This window comes from Canis aureus, chromosome 11 (assembly GCF_053574225.1).
Source record: "Canis aureus isolate CA01 chromosome 11, VMU_Caureus_v.1.0, whole genome shotgun sequence".
Lineage (NCBI taxonomy): Eukaryota > Metazoa > Chordata > Mammalia > Carnivora > Canidae > Canis > Canis aureus.
In genome coordinates, this window is record NC_135621.1 from 25,227,879 (window position 1) to 25,244,764 (window position 16,886).

General features: G+C 52.6%; 2 protein-coding genes and 1 long non-coding RNA gene across 6 annotated transcripts in view; 2 read left to right on the plus strand and 1 right to left on the minus strand.

Moving 5' to 3' along the window:
- The window catches only part of TTLL1 (TTL family tubulin polyglutamylase complex subunit L1), a 46,733-nt gene extending 43,508 nt beyond the window's left edge, over window positions 1–3,225 (plus strand). For both annotated transcript variants that reach the window (XM_077914214.1, XM_077914215.1), the window contains one exon: window positions 1,842–3,225. The gene's annotated coding sequence lies outside the window, so the exon portion shown is untranslated. The remainder of the gene's footprint in view (window positions 1–1,841) is intronic.
- On the minus strand, window positions 3,203–6,100 carry LOC144323587 (uncharacterized). Its single transcript, XR_013388991.1, has 3 exons — window positions 5,248–6,100; window positions 3,747–3,869; window positions 3,203–3,381 (listed from the first exon to the last, which is right to left on the minus strand). It is a non-coding gene; the product is annotated as an uncharacterized LOC144323587 (long non-coding RNA).
- A 6,494-nt stretch (window positions 6,101–12,594) lies between these two features.
- The window catches only part of PACSIN2 (protein kinase C and casein kinase substrate in neurons 2), a 136,824-nt gene continuing 132,532 nt past the window's right edge, over window positions 12,595–16,886 (plus strand). The window contains exons 1-2 of one of the 3 annotated variants that reach the window (XM_077914230.1): window positions 16,138–16,226; window positions 16,513–16,597. The gene's annotated coding sequence lies outside the window, so the exon portion shown is untranslated. Of the gene's footprint in view, window positions 12,712–12,919; window positions 12,990–16,137; window positions 16,227–16,512; window positions 16,598–16,886 lie in introns of those variants that run through there. The other 2 variants (XM_077914228.1, XM_077914231.1) reach the window with 2 other exon arrangements.

Below are 16,886 nucleotides of genomic sequence, written 5' to 3' on the forward strand. Positions count from 1 at the left end.
AGTCCCCTCTACTTGGAATTCTTTTCTCCTTGCTCATTGTGGGCTGGCTCCATCTTACTGCTGTTTGGAGCAGTCTAGCCCTTTCCTCTTTGAGAAGCTTTCCTGACCATCCTTTTCTAATGAGCCAAAATCTTTTATCACCTTCTGTCTGTCTGTTTCAAAGCATTTATCACTGTCTGGAATTATCTGAATAAGGTGTTTACTAATTTTTTTTTCCCCTTTCTCTGCCACAAAGCCATCAGCAGGGCTACCCCAGCATTCAGCTGGCACTGGCCCGGCAGTAACAGGCCCTTCATAAATGACAACTGGATGACGGGCCAGAAGGAGACTCAGGTGTCTGCTCACTTGTGACTGTCCTCACCCTCCACTCCTGCGGCTCCTCCTGCCCAGGCCTTTGCCATCCGTCCCCAGGCTGAGGTGAGGCAGAACTGGAGACCCAGGTGACATTCTGGCCTGTGTGTCCTCGACGGTCACCCGCTGAAGCATTTTTGGAGGGTGCTAGAGTGGCAGGTGCTGGGGGCATCGGCAGGCTAGGGCAAGACCAGACCGTGTTTGAGGAATGGCTTAAAATCTGAGGAAATTTATTCCTAGGAAGGGATTTAAGGGTAACACAAAGTATTTGAGGGGGTGCAAAGTGAAGAGGAGTCATAGGCAATGGGATATGTAATGGGGGTGCCTCAGGGCAGAACAAGGAGCAGTGGGCAGAAGAAAGGAGGGGATAGATGTTGGTTTGGCTTAAGGAGGCCCTTTCCGGGGGCACCTGGATGGCTCAGCAGTAGAGCATCTGCCTTTGGCTCAAGGTGGGATCCCGGGGCCCTGGGATCTGCCTCTCTCTCTCTCTGTCTCCCATGAATAAATAAACTATATATATATATATATTTATATTTATAAATTTATATAAATATATATATATATTTTAGGAGGGCCTTTTGGTTAGCACTGCCTAGTTCTGGAATGGTTCCTCTTGTGAGGTAGTGAGCCTCCTGTCCCCGGGAGAGTACCAGTCCCCGCGGTGTGGTAGAGAGGACACACCATGGAGGAGGCAGCTGGAACAGGTGGCTTGTCAGGCCTCCCCCCTCCCCCACAAGCCTCTAGGAATCTGCTCGGCTGAAGGTGTGAGCTGCACTGTCCCAGCATTCAGAGGTGCCCTAGGACTTTGATCTGGTGCTCCTAGAAAGGGAGAAAGCGCCCTTTCAAGGCAGGGGGAAGACGGCGAGCAGTGTGCATGTGCCAGCCCGGGCACTGGGCAGCATGGAGAGGATGTGCCCCGTGCCCAGGCCCTGAGAGTGAGTTTTCCACCCGCCTGCTGATTGTGGAGTATCCCCCTGCCCCCGGCAGGTCGGCCATTGAGGGCAGGGGCTTGTCTCATTCACATCGGCATCCCCAGTGGTGCTCACAACAGTGTCCAGCACTTAGCTGGTGCTCAATAGACCTGACTTCCAAGCCTGGCTCTGGAACCCGAGTCCTTGGGAGAATCCATGCACCTCCCTGGCCATGTGCTCTCAGCTCCTTGAGCTTTCCCAGTCGGCTTCCTCGGTCCCTCACTGTGAGTGGTGATGTGAGGGTGACAGTCATCCCTACCAGCCAGCTGGTGTCTCAGTGGGGATGATCACATGTCGTTGTTGGTGGGCCCCTCCGTTCCCACTCTCCCCTGGGCAGGGAGTTGCCAGGTCCCACCCAGTGGCCTACGGAGAAGAGTACTCTGGCAGGTGGAGGCAGGTGGTGGGAGGGCAAACTCTGGCTGGCAGAGGGCTGGGTGGGGTGAAGGCTGAGTCACAGCCACAATAACTGAGGGGTGTGTCCTGGTGATCCAACACTCACTTCCACTCACTTCCGGCCAGGAGGGTGCTGTGTGGCTCATGCCTCCAGGCAAGGGAGCCCAAACAAAGAGGCTTTGAGAAAGAAAGCAAACAGGAGGACAAGTGGAAAATTTCAGCCACCAGCCACCTGGGAACCCCCTTAGCTTGAGAAGATCTTCAGAGCACCAGCTCCCCACCGACACGTGGCCCAGCCTGTCCCTGGCCTAGAGTGGCGTTCTGGTCTGCGAATCCAGGTGACCCTCCAGGTACCCCCTTCGCAGCCATCCATGCCCCCATGGCCCCGCACTGTCTTCTCCAGGACCCCAGCTCAGGCTGTTCCCACAACCTGGCATGCTCTTCAGCTCGCACGTCCACCTGCTGAAATCCTGCCCCTTCCCAAGACCCAGTTAAAACACCATGTCCTTGAGACTTCAAGCCGTTTTCTGATGCAGCACCTGCCCCGTCCTCTGCTGGCCCTTGACATTTCAGGCCTTGGGGAGCACGCCCTGCAAGTCTGTTGGTGTTCCACACTTCCCTTCTGCTCCCCTCTCTCTCCCACACTGGATCGTCTTCCCTTCTCCCCTCTCCCGGCTTGAACATGGCTCTCGTGGCCTCAAACATCTTCATATAACTCCACACATATTTACCCAAATATGTCACAGGTGCTTTTTCTGATCTCACAGTTCTATGACACAAGAGTCTGTAAATACGAAATGATTGCCCATCGAAAAAAATACATTGCTGCTTCTTGGTACTTATCCAAACGAGCTGATGACTCAGGTCCACACAAAAACCTGTGCATGAACGCCTACAGCAGCTTTACTCATAATTGCCAAAACTTGGAAGCTACTGAGATGTCCTTCGGCAGCTGAATGGATATACTGTGTTGCATCCAGATAACGGAATATTATCACAGATAATAAGAACTGAGCTATCAGATCACAAAAAGACATAGAGGAGACGTAAATGCACCTTGCCCAAGTGAAAGAAGCAAATCTGAAAAGGCCATACACTGTGTGGTTCCCCTCCATGACATTCTGGACAAGACAGAACTCTGGAGACCGTGAAAGACCAGTGGTTGCCAGGGGTTGGAAGGAGGGAGGGCTGGGCAGGCGGAGGATGCAGGATTTTTAGGGCAGTGAGACTATTCTGTATGACACGGTGAGATGGACACATGTCATTGTGCATTGGTCAGAATCCATCGAATGTTCGACAGGCTGAGTACTACAATCTGCAGTTTGGTGGGTAGGGATACTGGTGCATCAGCTGTAACAAATGCACCGATACGGATGTAAATAGTGGAGAGATCTCGGGTGGGGGAAATGTGGGCAGGTGGGAACTCCGTACTGTCTGGTCAGTTTTTCTGTAAACCTAAAACTGCTCTAAAAAAGTCTATTCATTAAAAATAAAAGAAAGCACCACTTTTTTTTTTTTTTCTCTCTCTCTTTGGCACTGATGTGAAGATGTTCCTCCTTCGGAGACCGCTTATCTCCCCTCCGTGTGGTTCTTCTCTTTTTTCCCTGAAGACCTGAGCCACAGGAAGAGCTCCAGGAGCTTTGGCTGTTTCCTTCCAGGCCCGGTGCTGTAGGCAAGAGGTTTGCACATCTGCACATCCAGGGTTTGGGGCGTAAACAGTGTCTGAGTCCCAGGTAAGGGGCTCTGGGGCCCTAGCAGCCCTGGTTGGGCCCATGGAGCAGGGCTCTCACAGTCACAAAGGCGGGCAGAAATGGCTGCTTCAGATCCTGCCATCATCCCTCCCTTCCTTGAGCTTGGTTTGTCACTTCTCTGAACCTTGATTTTCTCATCTCTAAATGGGGAGGATCATTCCTACCCCACAGTTGGGAGGATTAAAATCCATTCCTGGACCACTCCCTACTGTCAGGCATGGGCATGGCTCCTGGCCTCTGGTCGGGACGGGAAGGCCCATGTACTTAAAACATGTCCAACCTGAGATTTGACAAATGAAGAGAGCAGGAGAGTTGCAGGAGACGACTTCTGTGTTCTCAGGAGGCGGTTTCCACATTGCCTTCTGGAAGAGTCCAGAGTAGGGCCTCCAGGGAGGAGCGGTGTCTGGGAAGGCACGTGAGCCATTAGTCAGCAAGGAATAGACAGTAGGAACCAAAGCAAAAAGTTGGAGAGAGCACAGCAGGGCAAGTGCCTGGAAGCCGCCTCCGACGCCTGCAGGGCTCCAAGGCCAGTGCTCAGACAGGCCTCCAGACCAAGGACACCAGCCAGTGACACAGCCCCTGCTCCCCCTGTGCCCTCTCTGCTGAGAGGCCCAGCATGGTCTGGGGGAGTGCGAAGCCAGACAGAACCGTGTGACCTGGGGAAAGTCACTTTACCTCTCAAACCTCAGTTTCCCCAAGTGCTCAGTGGGATTGTTGTGAGTTGCTATCCATAAACCACCATCATGGGGCCTGTCACCACGGAAAGGGGTCATTTGGGTGGCAGCCATGATTCTTATTGGGGGCCGGGAGAAGCCAGGGCCATTTGAACCCCTTGGACCTTCCCTGGGTGCCTCAGTCGGTACCCATCATAGGCTGACAGAAGGCCCCACCAACTGCATGAATGAGGGAGTGGCGGCTCTCTCCCAAGATCTGGTCCCAGGGAGGGCCTGGCTGTGGGTGCCACTCTGGGCGCAGAGCAGGAGTGCTGTGACCTGTCGTTAACCCAGGCCCGGCTAGGCGGGCAGGCTCTCCCAGGAGCCCCCGTGATACTCTGGTGGGCCTCCGTGGGTGCACCTGCCCCAATCTGAACCCCCAGCCACAGGCTGGAACCAGCTGCACAGAGAACAGAGTCGTCACAGCAGGAAGGGTGTGTGTGGAGCCTGCCAGAGGGACCGCGGAGGGGGCCTCGGCCCTGCTGTCCTGCACCCCAGCCCCTCAGGAGCAGCTGGGCCCCGAATGCCTAGAACGTGGCTACCAGGAGCGTGCACTTGGCAGGATGCTGGATTCAGCCCCGGCCAGTCGCCCCTGACCTTGGTCTTAAACCAAGGGGGGTTGTTCACCCACAGCCTTGAGGAATGTGTCTGCCGCTGACCTCAGGCCAGCAGCCCCTCACTCCCACTGCCCCCGTTTCCTGCCCCTGAAATGTGTCCTCCCAAGGCCTGCTTCTCGTCTTCGAGGATCTGCTCAAACTCTGCTTTGCTCAGGAGCGACCCAGGACCCCCAAGTGTCTGCCCGGGGCCCTCAGGAGCCTTGCTCGCAGCCTGCCTCCTCTGGTCCGCCATCAGCAGGAGGTGCTCACAAGTGGGGAATGCATATTTTTCATTCATGCCTCACTTGGTCCCCAGTATTAGGTGTCTGCTGTGTCAGAGGGAGAGGTAGGGATAGTGTGGGGACAGAATGTTGGAGAAGGAGCCCTGACCATAATGACTGGAAAACCTGTACAACTCACCTGACTTTCCTGGGCCTCTGCGTCCTCACCTTACATGGAGGGTAGGACTCACCTGGTCGTCCTTTGGGGTTTTCTGGCTTTGATCCTCTGTGGTCCAAATGCTCTCCCCAGCCTCTTCCTGCCAATCTCTTCCTGCCCTGCTGCCTGCCCGGTACTGCTCACGTGAAGTCATCACCCCCGGTGCTGACTTCTTATTCTCACTTTCTCGTTTCTCGTCCATCATTCACACACCTGGGGAAGAAAAGGAATATTCCTGAGTCACACACACTTCTGAGGCTGTGCCACATGGCGTTCATAGCTCTGGGTCTGTTGATTCAAAACATTTGTCCTCACCCTGGCAGCCCCTGGCTTGGATCTCTCCTCTGCCACCCAAACCCGGAGAGAAAGTGGCTGCCGTGGGCAGCCCACCAGGCAGAGGAATTGCTTGAACTCGACTTGGAGGGTCTTGGCCTTGCCCACCTTCCCCCCCAGTGGGGCTGTGTGGATCGGAGGGTTCTGAAGTGCTGTTCTCAGACTCGGTTGGCGGCTCCCACGGAGGGAGAAGGGGGACACGGGGATGAGGCGGAGGCAGGAATGGAGCTCGGGAGGAGCAGAGGGCCGTGGGAGTGGGAATGCGGTCGGCAGGGTGGGGTGGCCTGTGAGAGAGACGGCGCCCACATTCCTCCGTGGGTGCTAACCTGAGCGAGCGAGGCCACCTCCCCTGGAATGAGGTCTGCTCTCCCGAGCAGCACCCTTTGGCTCTGCTGCTCTTGGGCCAGGGGTGCGGGAGACGGAGAAGCAGCTCGCATGTCCCTTTGGGCCTGCCAGGCTCCCACCCGCCCACTCTCCCCTTGTCAAACCAAGGCGTGGATCTGGCGAGCAGGTGCACGACGGCGTGGGCCAGTACCAGCTCCGTGGAGATGGCGCCTACTGTGTGCTGGGCACTGTATGAAGGATTTTCATCTATTATTGAATTTATTTATTTTTAAAATATTTTATTTATTTATTCATGAGAGACAGAGAGAGAGAGAGAGAGAGGCAGAGACACAGGCAGAGTGAGAAGCAGGCTCCCTGGGGGGAGCCCGACATGGGACTCGATCCCAGGACCCCGGGATCATGCCCTGGGCCAAAGGCAGACATTCATCCACTGAGCCACCCAGGTGTCCCCGTCTGTTCTTGAATTTAATTCCCTAGTGGCGGGATCCCTGGGTGGCGCAGCGGTTTAGCGCCTGCCTTTGGCCCAGGGTGCGATCCTGGAGACCCGGGATCGAATCCCACGTCAGGCTCCTGGTGCATGGAGCCTGCTTCTCCCTCTGCCTGTGTCTCTGCCTCTCTCTCTCTCTCACTGTGTACCTATCATAAATAAATAAAATAAAATAAAATTTAAAAAAACAAGAGAGAAAAAAAAAATTCCCTAGTGGCCATCTTGTTATTGGGGGTGAGCCAGCACTCCCCCGTCCAGATGAGGACACTGAGGCTGAGAAGTGAGCTGACTCGCCCAAAGCTGTATCCCCAAAACTATGCTAAAGAATGAAGTCTGTCAGAAGGCAAGCAAAGCAAAATGCAAAGAATGAGGAACCTCTGAACCTGTGACTGAGTCCTAGGCTTTCCTAATTGCTGGTGGAAAAAAAAACAACAAAAAACTTTTTAGTAAAAGATTAAATAGCCCGTGTAGCGCAGGCCTCTCCTCCTTTCTTCTGACGCTACCGAATGACCAGGACCCAGTTACACATTAACCAGAGTGGTGGTTCCTTGGGATCCTGCCCTCCGCTGACATTTCTTGTACTACTGCCGTGATGGGGGTATTCTGACACATAAAATCCTGGGCCCGAGACCATTCCACCAAGAAGTGCTCCACCCACCCCAGGTGAGGAGGTGTGGCCACCTCTGAGGCAGAGACCTGGCCCCCACTTCCAGTGTTTCACAGATGGTGATTGAATGAATGTGTCAAGGACAGACACACGGACACAGGTCCTCTGGTCACAGCTGGTCTGGGGGCCAGGAGGAGCCCTCGATGCCTCCCCACTGTCTTCAAGTTGCGTCTTTATCTGTAGCACTCTCCATGAATCTTACATGTGATCAAGAGCAGCATTTTATGGGTGTGCTTTCGTTTTATAATGTAATTATGGTATACACCTTCCTTTACAAGTTGACATTCATAACATTCATCTGTTACAAAAGGGCAAAGTCACTTTTTTTTTTTTTTTTGGAGGCACATTTTGAGACCAAGGTTTTTAAAAAAATTAGCTTGGGTGTCTAGTTTCATTTTGTATCAAGGAAATCTGGAATCACAGAAGTAGTTGCATATGGTAATACTGTGAAACAAAATAAAACAAGATTTTGTTTTACAATCACAGGATGCCCTTTCATTTAGCTGATCCGGGAGCCCGCCAAGGGAAAGATGATACTTTGGATTCAGAGTGGAATCACTGTTGGCATCCAGAACTTTCTCATCCTCCTGAACTGTGGGAACTCAAAGAGGGAGTGTGGGAGTGAGTGGATATGTTCATCTGAGGGGAGGAAATACTTTACGATGTAGTACATAAAGTCTAGGCATTGTTAAGTCCTTCCTTCAAAGTTTCAAAAGGTTCACTTTCATGGATTGGTTTCCTTGTTGTCACCTGTTCCATTTTGGTATGAATGGCGACACTGTAACCTTGAACCCTGTTCCCCCCAAAAGAAACCCACGAGCCTTGGCACTTAGAGAAGAATCCTTCAGGAATGGTGCTTTTAAGCCTTGGGAGGCATAAGAACCAATTGAGGAACTTGTGGAGAATGGCTCCTGATGCAGGGTGTTTGGGACACCCGCTTTGGGAGATGCTGTCCGGTTGGTGTGACCACATCCTGCTGGCTTTGTGTGGGCCCAGGCTCCAGGCCTGAGGGTCCTGCCCAGCAGAGTTGTCGCAAGTGCAGCTGTGAACTTGATGGTATAATTGTACGAGAGCAGACGTGCACAGGCCAGAACGAAATGAAACAAAGCGAAGCAAGAAAGGCCAGGATAATTGCCTCCTAATCAATGACACATTTGCAAGGAATCCAGATCTTTCTACAACTTGGCAGGGAAGAGCTCCATTCTGAGGTAAATCCAGACATGTGCTCCTCTAGCCACAACAGTTAACGCTTTGGTGGCTCTAAAGTATTCATAGTTGATACAGAGGACCTCTTGCATCTGGCTTATTTGATCACAGTTAAAATTTTTTATTTATTTATTTTTAGTATTTAATTTTTTTAGATTTATTTACTCATGAGACACACAGGGAGAGAGGCAGAGACCTAGGCAGAGGGAGAAGCAGGCCCCCTGCGAGGAGTCTGATGTGGGACTTGACCCCCATCCCAGGACCCTGGGATCACAGCCCAAGCCGAAGGCAGATGCTCAACCACTGAGCCACCCAAGTGTCCCCATAGTTAAAATTTTTTAAATGATCAATATATCCTGAGGCACTCTTACAAAATGTGTGTGTGTGTGTGGGGGGGGAGAGTTCCTTAGAAACACTCAACAAATGATAACTATGCCAGGATCCATCCTAAGAGCAAGTATGGTCTCCCAAATCTTTGAGGTTTCCCTGAGCACTGGATTCTACGTTTATCCCTATTTTACAGTTGAGAAAACAGAGACCTGGAATGGCAAAGTAACCTGCCAACACCCATAGCTATTGGCTGCTCAGATGCCTTCCCCACCTTATTTCCCCTCATGCCTGCCATGCTCTGGCCAAGCAGAAACCTCCTCTCTTCCTGGAGAGCAGGTTTTCTTGCCTCTAGGTCTTTCCTCGTTTCCGTTCACTTTGGCTCATTTAAATACCACTGCCTCCAATATTGTTGCCCTCCCCCTGGAGGGTTTCTGGTTCTCGAGGATCCCTGCTGGCCGTCCATGGGGAGGTTTCTTCTAGACTCTGTGTCTTTGCCCAGTCTTCTCAGGAGGAGAAGCAGGACCCAGGTCCATCCCTCCCTGAAATGCCAACTCCCCCCTCCCCTGCCCTCCATAATCTAAATACTGGGGTGAGTGAATGTCTGTGGCAGATGTTGACTTTTCTTCCTGAACAAGGAACATATATGTGAAAGAAAGACTATTTTAGGGACACCTGGGTGGCTCAATGGTTGGGCGTCTGCCTTTGGCTCAGGGCGTGATCCCAAAATCCAGGATCAAGTCCCACATTGGGCTCCCTGCGTGGAGCCTGCTTCTCTCTCTGCCTATGTCTCTGCCTGTGTCTCTCATGAATAAATAAATAAAATCTTTTTTTTTTTAAAGATTATTTTACCAGCAATACAGATGTATCTGGGTGGCTTTTTTTTTTTTTTTTTTAAGATTTTATTTATTTGAGAGAGAGAGAGAGCATGAGCAGGTGGAGGGGCAGAGGGAGAAGGAGAAGCAGACTCCCAGCTGAGGAGTGAGCCTGATGTGGGGTGCAAGCAATCCCAGGACCCTGAGATCATGACCTGAGCCCAAGGCAGATGCTTAACCGACTGAGCCGCCCAGGTGCTGGAGAATGTTTTCACCTCAACGAAAATGTTTTGACTTGGGCTGTTTATCCAGGTTGCTTAGTGGGGAAATGGCTGATAAAGGACTACCTGAGTCAGCCTTGGTCCCAGACCCCGGTAAGGCATGTTTTGTGGAGAGGAGGGAGCAAAATGGCAGTTGGCAAAGTGTGACCACATGTTAACTGCTGAGATACTGAGCGCTCATACCTGCTCTCCACACTTTTGCTTTTTTTTTTGCAAAAAAAAAAAAAAAGAAAAAAAAAAGCCCTGTGGGATTGTCTCTGTTATCACCCCCACCCACATCACAGATCAGGACAGAGAGAGGCAGACTGCTATAGTAACTGGGCCAGGGCCCTTCAGTGGGGAAGGGGCAGAGGCAGGATTGGGCTCCAGGCCAGTCTGAATATCACTGAAGGAGGCTGGACACAATATTGTGAAATGTTTGTGGGGATCCAAGTTGGGATGATTACAGCTGGCAAAAGCGGAATTCTCTGGAAAAATACCCAGATAAGCTGCTGGGATGGAAGGCAACGGTGTCAAATTGCTAGGTGCAAGAAAATGAGAGAGGAATTTTGGTTTTGTCCTAATGTTAGGAGTGAATTGGACAGTTAGGGAGTCAGGGCCAGGGTCCCCAACAAGAAAATATAGAGTCAGGACAGCTAAGATAATACAGCCCTGACACCCTGCGCTGCAGCTTAGATGGGACCACACTCACATTCTGCTTTGCAGCCCTTGCAGAAATGACTTCTGCAAAATGTCCTAAAATAAGACAATTAACCACAAAAGCATTTGTCAATATCTTGGGCAGTGGGCAGTTAGGACCTAAGCACCCAGATGTCAGGGAAAAAAAAGTGGACATTGACCTAATAGGTAGACAGATTCATGTCCAAAGCCCTGATGGGCATGACTCAGCACACACCTGATTGCTTAAGATAGTTCTGCAAAAGAGCTCATAAAACCCCCTAAACTTAGAACTCCTCTCAGAGCAACCCTCTCGGGGGGCCACCCTCTCTCCCTCTCTGGAAGTTTTATACTTTCGCTCAATAAAATTTGCTTGGCTGCCCCCCACTCATTGTCTGCTCTACCTCTTCATTCTTCGAAGCAGGGAGACCAAGAGCCACGGGTGTAAAAGGGAACACAAATCCTTTCCTAAAAAGGAAAGAAAGAGACAAGAAAGGAGCCGATGTGCAGAGGCTGGAGCGCTGCCTGGGTCACATGGCAAAGAAGTGACTTTTGGGACTAGGATGCCAGAAAGGCTCAGGAGGTGTCTTGTTGCTGGGCAGTGCCAGGCTCGCTGCCTCCCTGTGGTGCTCGGTCTGCGGGAACCTCCGCCAGCCTCACCAGTGCTTGGTGGGAAGGGGCATGTGTGTGTGTGCGCGCACACGCGTACCAGGAGAAGGGGATGGGGGCGAGTGTGTGGATTAACCAGTGTGTGGGGATGAGCAGGAGGCTGGAGGCTCAGGTGGCCAGCACCTGTCCAGGAACCTCTAACTGCAATTGGATCGTAAGCACAATCGAACAACTTAACATTTGTGTCCTGAGCTGCGGAACAGGATGTCAGGGCCGTATTATCTTAGCTGTCCTGACTCTGTATTTTCTTGCTGGGGACCCTGGCCCTGGCTCCCTAACTGTCCCACCAACTCCTAACATTAGGACAAAACCAAAGTTAACAAATTAGCAACGCTATTTTCCAAACAGTTTGGAAACTGAAAAACCACTCTCTTTCTTCGTGGACTCTTGCAGTTCCTATCCACAGGTAGTAGAATCCTACAGTCCTCACCATGCTGTGTCCTCCTTTCCCTCTGACCACGGTAGTTTAAGCATTTTCCGGTATCGCTGCACTGTGCTCCTGACTACTCTCCAGGCAGGTGATGTGGAACCAGCATGGGCCTGGGTTGGAGGGACCTGGTTGGTTGGTTTGTTTCTTTATTTTAAGGACTTGATTTATTTATTCATGAAAGACACACAGAGGCAGAGACACAGGCAGAGGGAGAAGCAGGCTCCGTGCGGGGAGCCCCGTGCAGGACTCACCCAAAGACCCGGGTGAAGGCCCTGAGCTGAAGGCAGACGCTCACCCACTGAGCCCCCCGTGTGCCCCCCGACCCCGGACCTGGTTTCTGATCTGGCTCTGCCGTTTGCTCTCTTTACTCCAGCCACCCCCCCCTCCCGCCCCCCAGCTGCCCGGGCTCAGGCTCCAACTCCCGCCCCCCTCCCGGGCATAGTCTTCTCATCACCTCCAAGAGGACGGCGGGAGGCGAGGCTTGGAAATGCTAAGGGCAGGGCTCCGCGAAAGTCAGCTATTTTTTTACCCCTTATTCTCTCTGTAGAATGGGGCTAATACTTCATCAGTCAAGGTCTGGTAAGAACTAGAAGTAAAGTCCATTGTGCCGTGCCGGGCCCTCCTATGCCCTCCCTGGCGGCCCCGTCCACACACACTGTCCGCCCGGCTTAGAATAAGCGGCTTAAGAGGGATGGACGCTCGTGGCGGGAATCTAAGGAAGCCCTGTCGACATCGGCTTCCCCGAGTGCCCCCAGGAGAGGAAACTTTCAGAACGACTACTTCCCCAAAGTCCCGGTCAGGTGAAGTGCTGCCCTTCCGCGCTCCCGGCGCCTGGGTACCAGCAAAGCCGCCCGCCTCCGGGCCCACCGACCGAGCCCCAGCCAACCACCGCCCGGGAGCGACCCGGGGACAGTGACCCCCCCGCGCCGCATCGGGCGGTTAAGTAGGCACTCCCTATTTGATGGACAGGAGGCTCAGCCAATGGCGCTCGGGAGGAGGTCCTTTCGCGCGCCGGGGGGCGGGCCGCCTCCGAAAGCCCTGGCCCAATCAGGGGAGCCGAAGGGGCGGTGGGGCGGGGCCCGGCGCCCAGCAGCCAATGGGGCGAGCGCGGCGGGCGCGGCGGGGGCGGGGCGCTCGGGGCTGGCGGCAGCGGCGGCCGCGGCGGGGCGGGGCGGGGCGGGGCGGGGCGGAGGAGCGCGGCCGGAGCGAGGGAGGGAGCCGGAGACGCGGTCGCGGCCGGAGCGGGGTGCGCGGCGAGTCGAGAAGCGAGCGGCGGCCGAGGTGAGGGGCGCGCCGCGACGGTTGGGCGGCGCGGGGGCGCGGGGGCCGAGCCCTGTCAGGCCGCCGCGCTCCGCGCCCGGCGGGGGGAAGCCTCTGCGGGCGGCAGCCTCTGCGGGCGGCGCGCGGACTTCCTGTCGCCGTGGGAGGGGGCGTGTCCGGGGCCGCGGGGCGGGCGGGGGTCGCGGGGGGAGGAGGCGCGGGCGCGCCCCGGGGCGGCGGCGAAGCCGAGGGGCTCCGGGGGCGGCTGCGGGAGCGGCGCGGGGGCAGCGGTGTGGCCGGTAAGCGCCCGCGGGCGGGCAGGGCCGGGTCCGGGGGGCGGCGGGGGCGGGCGGCGCACAGCCGCGGACGAGCCTGTTTGGGGCGCTTTGCCGGCCGCCCTCCATTTCCTTCCTCCCCTCGGTCGGCGCGTCCCTCCTGGCGCCCCGGGGGTCGGGGCGGCGAGGCCTTCCCGGCGAGCAGGTCCTAGGGCCGGGGGGACGTGCCGCCCTCGGAGTTCCCCAGACTCCCTGATGCTTACAAACGCGGGCGCCTCCTCTCCTCTGGGGTTTCGGAGCCTGCCAGGGCACCGGAGGGGGTCCCGGGCTGGAGGGGCAGCGATTGCCACTCCGTAATTTCAGTGCTTGGGGCTCCCCGCAGAGAAGGGAGAGTTTCGTTTCGGAGGGAGTTGGTCGGGAGAGCAAGCGCGCAGCGTCCTTGCGGCCCGCACAGCTGCAGGATGCTGCTCTCCGGTGGGGTGCCCAGGGAAAGATGGCCTTCAAGGTGGGGTGCGCGTAAGCACTTGTGGGTCTACCCTCCTCTACTGCAACTGCCCTCTGTGTTTTTGCGGTTAAGGGAGGGTAGGCTGCCCAGAATCTCCAGGGCTACTCATTACACTGTTTACCAAACACTCCCTGGCTATCCTGATGAAAATCAAGAGAACAGCTTAAAGAATTCAAACCTGAGCTGCTGACGGTGAGCTCACAGCTTCCTTCGCTCCTCTGCAGTTATATGCCCGAGGTTCTGTTTTAAACCTCCTGGGGCTGCCAGCCTGGAGCCCTGGGCGTGGAGACCAACCAGGTAGGCGCTGCTGAACGCCAGCCCTCCTGTTCTTGCCCCAGATGTTCTTACTCCACTTGATTCACAAGCCTGCTTGCAGTCTCCACGTACAGGCATTGAATAGGAGCCAGTGCAACTTGGGTTTCTCGTGATTCACACGGGAAACTCATCTGTGTGCATTTAAACTTAATTTGGAGCTTGGCAATCAGTGTCCTTGATGAGGTTATACTAGTTCAGATATGAGGCCACTACATCGAACACTTTTTTGCGGTGTGTGATTTTCTTGTGGCCATTGTCTTCAAGCTTTAAAGAAACTGACCAGTAGGTTGCTGATATTTATTACTTGGGAAAGTAACATAACACAGAGGAGTAGAAGAGCGATTAAGTCTGCACTCTTTTTTTTTTTTTAATTTTTTTAAAATTTTCTTGTTTATTTATGATAGTCACACACACACACACACACATACACAGAGAGAGAGAGAGAGATAGGCAGAGACACAGGCAGAGGGAGAAGCAGGCTCCATGCACCGGGAGCCCGACGTGGGATTCGATCCTGGGTCTCCAGGATCACGCCCTGGACCAAAGGCAGGCGCCAAACCGCTGCGCCACCCAGGGATCCCAAGTCTGCACTCTTGATTCACTTTTTGGGAGAAGAATAAAAACTAATTTCAATGGAAAGGGCATGCTCAGCTCATGCTGTTTGGGAACTGGAAGTTTATTACTTTTAGTTTCAAATATATGAGAGGTCATAATGTTTAAATAACCGAAAAGTATGCATATGTCAAAAACAATGGGTTTTGGACATAGCCTGCCACGGGGAGATGAGCTTGTCTTTTCCTAGTCCTGGATGCCCAATGCAGATCTCTGACAGCCAGACCATTTCTCAGGTGGGAGCTGAGGGGCATTTGCTCTTTATCTTTTCATCTTCTTCTCTATTCACTTGAAAGTCTGCGTAGACTGGATTCCTGCTTCTGACAGGGTCATCCGTTGATTCCAGGATGTTATAGAATATCAAAAGATTTCAGTGATTCCTTAATAACAGTAATAGTGCGTTGTGTTTAGAGAATGGGTAGCATTTACCAAGTGCTTTCTGGCCACCCTCACCTGAACCTCCCAGCTGACTCGAGCCTGCCTTATCTGCCATCAGATTGTCATGGCCGCTTTGCGGAGGCCACCTTAGATTATGGAGGTAATGACTACATTCATGTGAGCTGTAGTGCTGGCTCAGTTTTTTTCCCCAATTAGGTTGTTTGGAACTGCAGAGGCATACCTGAGAGCAGTGCAGCAATGCCTCAGTTATGAAGTCAGTTTACATTCCACAGGTAGAGACCTTTCTTTATGGCCCTGGCAATGATCCTTCACATATCTGAAAGCATCGTAGTGGCTGAAACTTGACTCCTGATGGGTCCCAGTGGTGGTCTCTGGGATGGCTCTGTAGGAATTCCTTCAAATATTTAGTATTCAGATGATTATGTTCTGTCTGCTGACCGGAGACAGTCTTAAAAGAGGAATTCTCAAAGTATACTCAGAAGTATTCTGTACCATGCAACATTCTTGGCATATGTGTAGTTCCAAAGATAACTATTTGAAGGACAGTGGCCATCTAAGAGCACATGTGTTGGTAGTTTGATTAAAAGCATGTAAAACAAGTGTCTACTTTATGTATTATTATTATTACTTTTTTAAGATTTTATTTATTTATTCATGAGTATACACAGAGAGGAGAGAGAGAGAGGCAGAGACACAGGCAGAGGGAGAAGCAGGCTTCAAGCAGGGAGCCTGACGTGGGACTCGATCCAGGGTCTCCAGGATCACACCCCGGGCTGCAGGCGGCGCTAAACCGCTGAGCCACAGGGGCTGCCCCTACTTTATGTATTATTGACTTCTTTTTGTTCCCATGATTGCACATTCGTTTTTTTTTTTTTTTCACATTCGTTTGCTTAATAAAATAGCACCATGTAATCTCTTTTATTTTCTAGAATAAAATCTTTATTTTGTTTGTAATTTTTTTAAAAAGATTTTATTCATTCATTCATGAGAGACACAGCAAGGCAGAGACACAGGCAGAGGGAGAAGCAGGCTCCCTGCAGGGAGTCTGATGTGGGACTTGATCCCAGGACCCTGGGGTCACGCCCTGAGCTGGAGGCAGACCTCCACTGCTGAGCCATCCACGCGTCCCAAAGGTTTTATTTTTAAGCCCTCACGCAATGTGGAGCTCAAACTCACAATTGCAAGATTAAGAGTCACATGCTCCACTGACTGAGCCAACCAGGTGCCCCGAAATCTTTATTTTTTAATTGAGATATATTTGACATATATTTGTGTGTATTTAATTTCGTTAAGAAAATTCAATATCAGAAAATCATTGGAGTGTTTCTTGGCTGCAGGCACTGAACTAGGTAGAGAGAAGGATACAGAAATGAAGAAAATGCCGTCTCCACCAGCAAAGACCTCAGCAAGAAGCCTTGAGAAAGCTGAGGGTAGAAACTTTGCTATGAGTTTAGCAACTGTATGTGTGGTGGCTTGTGTAACACACTCTGGCTGTATGAGATTTGTGTGGTGCTTTTCCTCCCTAGAAATGTGGGATGGTGGGGTGGGAGGATTGTGGATGGAGATGAGGAGCCCTGGGCCTGCCTTTCCCTCACTAACCTCGAGGCCTAGGACAGTCACATATCTTAGGGTCTCAGTTCTTCTATTTGTAAGATGAGGGGCTGAGAGGTTCTTCACCTTTTGAGAATCTGATAAAAATTGTGGGCTTCTTTGCAGAAAGCACGCAGTTTCAGAGGCCTGGCCCAGATTGAAGACTCCAGGACTGCCTCATCTCTAAACTCCCTCTCATCGCTGATATTCTGTAATCCTATTTTCTTGGTCATCTTTGAGCTAATAATAATGATGACTTGTATTTATAGAGGACACATTCTAAAGCATTTTCACCTCTGGGTTTTTGTTCTTAAAACGTCTGAGCAGCATGGGTGGCGATGGATATTCCTTCTTGTGATGATCAAAGGGGTACAGGCAGGGTGGCTACACCTCTGGTGGAATTACACAGCCAGAGGCTTGTCCTGGGACCAGAACTGGGGTACCTGATTGCCAGCTTGGGGTTTTTCCATTAGGTTTTGCTTCCTTGGTGGTTGTTGTTA